This window comes from Caretta caretta, chromosome 3 (assembly GCF_965140235.1).
Source record: "Caretta caretta isolate rCarCar2 chromosome 3, rCarCar1.hap1, whole genome shotgun sequence".
Taxonomy (NCBI): Eukaryota; Metazoa; Chordata; order Testudines; family Cheloniidae; genus Caretta; species Caretta caretta.
The window spans coordinates 76,191,156-76,197,164 of record NC_134208.1 but is presented as its reverse complement, the minus strand read 5'-3'; the positions used below and the strand labels follow the sequence as shown (position 1 = coordinate 76,197,164).

General features: G+C 43.1%; 1 protein-coding gene across 2 annotated transcripts in view; it reads left to right on the top strand.

Moving 5' to 3' along the window:
- Positions 1 to 6,009, top strand: part of PNISR (PNN interacting serine and arginine rich protein) — a 35,557-nt gene that overhangs the window by 1,020 nt on the left and 28,528 nt on the right. Inside the window, exon 1 of one of the 2 annotated variants that reach the window (XM_048844937.2) lies at positions 94 to 233. The exons of the other annotated variant lie outside the window; for it this stretch is intronic. The gene's annotated coding sequence lies outside the window, so the exon portion shown is untranslated. Of the gene's footprint in view, positions 1 to 93; positions 234 to 6,009 lie in introns of those variants that run through there. 2 annotated transcript variants of the gene reach the window in all.

Sequence of the window (6,009 nt, the reverse complement as noted above, 5' to 3'; positions counted from 1 at the left end):
AGTCGCTCACGACCACTCTATTGCCCACATTTAAGATGGCGGCCGAGAGCGTTCACGCTGTCCTGGAAGGGGTCAGCTCAGTGACGCAAATTTCACTACCGGGTGAACGCCAGCGGGCGCCATATTGTCTTGTTCGTGAAGACGAGGAGTACAGGGAGAGGAAGCGGCGGTGGTGGTGGTGAAGGAGACGAAGCGGCGCCGCCTGTGACCGGTGGGGGGCGGAGAGGGGGCATGTAAGTAACGGGGCGCGAAGCGCTCATCGCGGCGACTGGGGGGCTGAAGCGACCGGCATCCCCGCCCCGCTGAGCCTGGGGGGAGGGGCTGGAGGGCGCTCGGCGCTGTTGCCCGAGCCGCTCGCTGTGTGAGGCGCTGGGTGGGCAGCGCGAGTCTCCCTCCGCCCCTGGGGAGAGATTTATGTTCCCGATGAGAGGGAGGGCATCTCCCGCCCCCGTGGCGGTTGGCACTTGCGCATGCGCTGCGCGAGGGAGCTGGGGTACAATCGAGGTGACTGGAGAGAGTGGCCCCCGTTTCTCGTGGTGCGCATGCGCTGCTGTCCTAGGGGGTACCCAAGAGACTGATGGAGACGGGTCTCCTGACCCCATATTGCGCATGCGTAAGTGGTCAACTCCAGCAGAACCCAATGGGCTGGAGCGCGTAGTCCACGCTGCTTTTCGAGCAGGAAGGGAAGCTCTTTGTTGAGGTCTCTGCCATGTGCCCATGGGTGTGGGAGACCTGCCTATTGTGTCTAGGGCTGCCCAACTTTTGGGACTTTGCCTGCGACAATGCTGTTAAACAGTCTCTGAAAACCAGTTGAGCCACCCTGGGTGGGTGGTTACTAGGTTTGCATACACCGACCTGCTCTGTGTTTAGGTCGTAGTGACGATTATATCATTGGGGTAACTTAGGCAGTGCCTTGTTCAGGTACAAGAAAGTTAGTGGCAACAAGGATAGGTTCATGATCTGCCTGATGGATGTGCACAAACCGCTCTTTAAACTCCAAAAAGAAGGATTCTTCAGCTGCTAGCATTGTAATACTTGTTGACACAGTGAAGTGGTGCTGATTCTGTGTGCTAGTGACCAGGGCATGAATACCTATGAGCCAGGTTTTTGCAGTAACAACGTTAGGATTCTGTAACTGTTAAATTACCAGGATACCTCTTTTAAATACTTAATGTGAAATAAATATGTTGGATTGCACAGCATGTGTGATGATCATTCCACTGGGGAGCTCCTAAGGGGTAGCATTACCAATATTATCATTTACAAAATGCCTACACTTAATTGAACAGCTCAGCAGAGATGGGACGTTTCTAAACACCTTCTTAATCAGAGCTCAAGTTTTCAATCCTTACTCCTGTTAAGTGAGTAATACTTATACAAGCAGTTCCATGGAGTTCAATGGGACTGCTTGTATGAGTAGATACTACTTTCTGTGAATAAGGGATTGGGCCCATAATTATGTAGATACTGTTCTACCTAAAACTTTGACCTGTTTAACTTAGGGAAATTTAACTTCATAGCCTGTCATGTATTATTTCTTTTCTTCTGTTAAGGGGGGGGGTCTCAAGCAGGTTAGGCCTTTGGTTAGGGGGTCTCAAGCAGGTTACGCCTTTGGTTAGGCTCATCAAAATAAGATATTGTGGGGGCAGGTGCTTGCAGCTTCGTTCTCCTTTCATGGCTGGCAAGTCAGGTATGGATTCATAAGGTTGCCATTGACAACAGGTTACACTTTGCAGTGCGTCTTTGGATGGGTTTTACTTGGCTAGAGAAATAAATATAATGGAAGAGTCACCTTCCCTGATGCACAGACATTACTTATGTATCATATACCTCATCAGTGTGCTTGGTTTCTATAGAAAACAAATCATTCAGGAAGGATGTTACAGTCTAATGTAGACTGACAGTACTATTTAATATATTGGATGATCATTTGAAAAATCCAGTGCCAGTCCTGTTAGTTGGGGTGGCTTGATTTCATTTCTTTGTGCACCCATCAGTTCTTTCCTGAATGTATTCTAAATTCAGTAGAATTGACCATGATTTTAAAAAATATTTTTTCTCATGTAAATGTAAACAGTCCATCAGCTGTTTCTGTATATGATATCAATGTAATCTTCTATATGAAGATAATTTTAAAAATAGCTTTGGTATATTTGTTACATTAGTCACAGATTTGTGAGATTATGTGATCCACAAACAGGTGAAGCAGAATAAAATATTACAGGTTATGGTGTCTTGGATGTACCTGAGCGTGTTTTGTCTTTATCTTTCCAAACATCCGAAAGTGCATATAAGACGCTGCAGTTGCCCATTTTTTGCATATTGTGCTTCTTAAAGTTTCTTTCTGGCTCAGTTCATTATGCAAGTATAAGTTTAAAATAACAGAAGACTAAAGTTTTATCCCTTCAGATTATTCTTTCAGTACAGGCGTTTTTATAACAATTTTTCAGTTAAATTTACCTCTGTTCAACCTGCTTCATTCCAGTGGGTAGTAATGTAAATGTTTCTCAGAACTGCTGATTCTTGAAGACTGTTACAGGTGCTAAACAAGCCACACATTACAATTTGTCATTTATTTGTCCTTTATTTTGTATCGTCAGTACATATTTGGAAGGCCTGTATTCCGTGCTTTGACAAAGGCACATTGAGAAGAATGGTTAAAGTAGACTTCAGATACTAAGACCTAATGCAGTTAGGCCTAACTGTAAGGGCCATAATGATAAGTAACTGAGATAAAAATGCATTAGGTTTTGCTCTGATTTGCTGACAGAAGCTGTAGAAATAATTGTATTCTGAAAGAAGTTGGCATTTGAAAGAAATTATAAATATATGATACTTCTGACTATCTTAGGTATAAGGCAGATACCACAGTAACTAAGCATTAAATAACTTTAGCAACTTAGAAATACTACTCATGTTAACACTGAAGCCTTTGGCCAACTAAAAATGGGTTGGGTGACAAAGAGTAACACCCAAGATAATTATATTAACTCAGTCCAAACTCACTTTGCAAAGATTTCATATTAAAGGCCACCAAATACAGTAATATATTTAGTATCTTTTTTTTTTTTTTTCCAAATGAAATAAGGGAAACTGGTGCTTTTACTTATTGTTATCTGAATGTATAGCATATTTGGGCACACATTACAAATGCACAAGAAGAGATTCTGTTGCAGGGACAAGGAGGGAAGCAAAAAGAACAAATGTATGTTTTCTGAGAGAAGTGGGAAATATATATAAAATAAGGATATTGTGACTGACCACTCTTCTTGGCTGTGGCTGAAGAGTGCACGCTACTATTTGAGGGGTTACGCATAGATACCTTTTAAGTAACCTTTGTGCTTCCCTCTGTCCTGGGCTGGCTCTGTGCTGGGTCAGCCCCCACTGTAAATTATGCTAGTTGCCCTTGGCTCCAAGAGTCTGTTATAGCTGTTGGGATCACTGGACCATGCCATTACAACAGCTCTACAGCAGCAGAAGGTCCTCCTACAAAGGTCCTCTCATTGGCATCTGCTTCAACATTAGGCCTTTTTTTGTGTGGGTGGCATGGCACAACACAGCTCTACTAGAGGGGGAAATCTGGGCCAGTATTTTAAAGAATAACACACACAAGCACTATTACAGAGAATGTTACAAGACTGTTTATATTATTCTGTGACCTCCTATTAATTGTTAAATTGTCTGTAACAGGAAAATATATACAAGTAAAAAAAAAAAAAGGGTAATCTGAATTCATTAGGTACCTTTCTTTCTTGTAGTCAAGTCTGTATAGCAAGAAAACGAAATTAGGTTCTTGTTCCCTCTTTGGTAAACAGATTTTTAATAGGTTCCAGTTTTCTGGTCTGACATAGGGGAATAAGAAAACAATTCTTAGAGCTCTGATAAAGTTGTCTTTTGTTTATTCCTGGCATGCAAGAGCAAGGAAATACAAAAGAGAGAAAGCTAATTTCACTGGTAGGTGAAACAGCCAGAAATGAAACTACCACAACTTTGTGTTTGATTGAGTATGTGTTGATTTCCCCTTCCAGGTAGACACATATGAATTTAACATTCTTTTCTGAACCTTTATACCCAGTTATGCCTTTTAAATTATATTCATTGATGAGATCAGAGTCATACCCTCTTCCCGTTTGCTAAATGCCAAACTGACGTACCACTCTGTTGGAGGGGAGGTGTCTTGCTTAACATTTGAATCCAGCCAGCAGGAGAGATGTTCAGCTTTCTCAAGCTCCCAGATTCTGTTTGTACACTGAACTGTATTTTCCAGCATTTCTTTCCGTCTCAAAGGGGCTCCACCATCTCTTCTAGAACCTCCCACAACTCTTACTGACTCAGTGTCCTAGTGACTTTTCATTAGTGAGAAGTAGATTTGGATCTGTCCAAGTGCTACCCAAAGGGGCTCTACCTCTGTGGTGCCACCAACATAGGAAAAGACGGGCAAAGCGAAGTCCCAACAGTTTATCTTTTGTGTGGCAGTACTCCCATTAGGCACCAGGCTAGCCTTAGCAATACAGTTTTTAATCAGCTCATCATCTAGCACCTTAATTTCATAGGTGTCTTTCTTATATCTCTGTAAGTTGGACTCTATATTCTACAGCCTCGGCTCATTGCTGCCTGCATGTGTCAGTTGTTAATTTGAAGAAAAGGGTGTCAACTTTCGGATGCATCAAGGTGCCTAACACCCTGTCAGTTATTATGTGGAGACACTTCTCAGTTCTCTGGGATCAATTTTTTCAATTTATTTTGGAGAGCACTAAATTGGTGATCCTGACAGGGAAAAACACAAGTATAGTGTCTGTTATTTATTACTTATGAGACAAAATAAATCTGCCTTCACATTCTAGTTATACCTTTCACCATGAAGTTTGGGTAGATAAGTGTTCTTTATGGTCTGTTATGGATAAAACAGATAACTTGTTCAAATTAATTAACTACTAGCTTTGAATCTTGAAACCTTACAGCTTCACAGAATTACTAGGTTTTACAAAATGCTGGCACCAGAGGACTCTCCTACACTGTTGTGATCCTCCCATGGCCAGCCACGCTGGCTTGAGGACCATAGTGTCCCAATGGTGAATTTGTAAAGCAGCCAACCCACACAGAGGATCTGGACTGAAAGACTTCCGTTTTCTCTTGGGAAAGATAAGATAAGATTCTCCTAAGAGAAAACTGTAGTCTTTTTCTGTCCAGATTGTCTGTGTTGGGTGGCTGCTTTACAAATTTGCAGCTGGAGCCCCCCTTTCCCAAACCAGGGGCTGACAGCCCCAGCTGTGAGCCAGGCTGGGACTCAGTTTCATAGCTGGGAGCCTACCAGCCATGAAATTGACAGTCTTGTCAGTTTCATGGTTTCACATTTCCTCTTTGACTCCTACTGTCAGGGCTGGGTTCACCTAGCTGCCTCCCAGTGAGGCATTGGGGGCGGGGGAGGACAACCTGGGCAGTGGCTGGGCTTGGGCTCTCTTCTCCCCCCCTCTTCCCCCAATCCCTCACTGAGAGGAGGTGGCAGGGCTCTGGGCTGTCAGCCAGCAGGCAAAGTAAGTCATGCAGTGTCTACACTGACCATGTGTTGTCCTAACTACATTGACCTAAACACTATGCCTCTCACAGTAGTGGAGTTATTGGGTCAAGGTAGTAGATGGCTTACATTGGCGGAAGCACCATTCTAGTGTAGACACGTAATTAGGTCGACGTAGGCTGCCTTATGTCGACCTAACTCTAGTGTAGACCAGGCTTGAGACCATCACTCTCCAAGAGTTAAAATCTTGTGAGATTCTATTGTTAGTGAAGCAGAATTACAAGTTATGTAATTTTCTCTTTGGCGATACCATCATTGCAAAATTCTCATTCGGAGGAAAGGTTTCAAACCTCCAGTATGAGATTGGTCTCATGATAGGAAGCAGAGATGCAAGAATGAGAATCCTGTCAGAATATCTTCTTTAGAGAGGCAGAATTAAAAGTGAGTGAGTTTACCATCATGGCATGCAAAACGGAGATTGATTATGAAGTCTG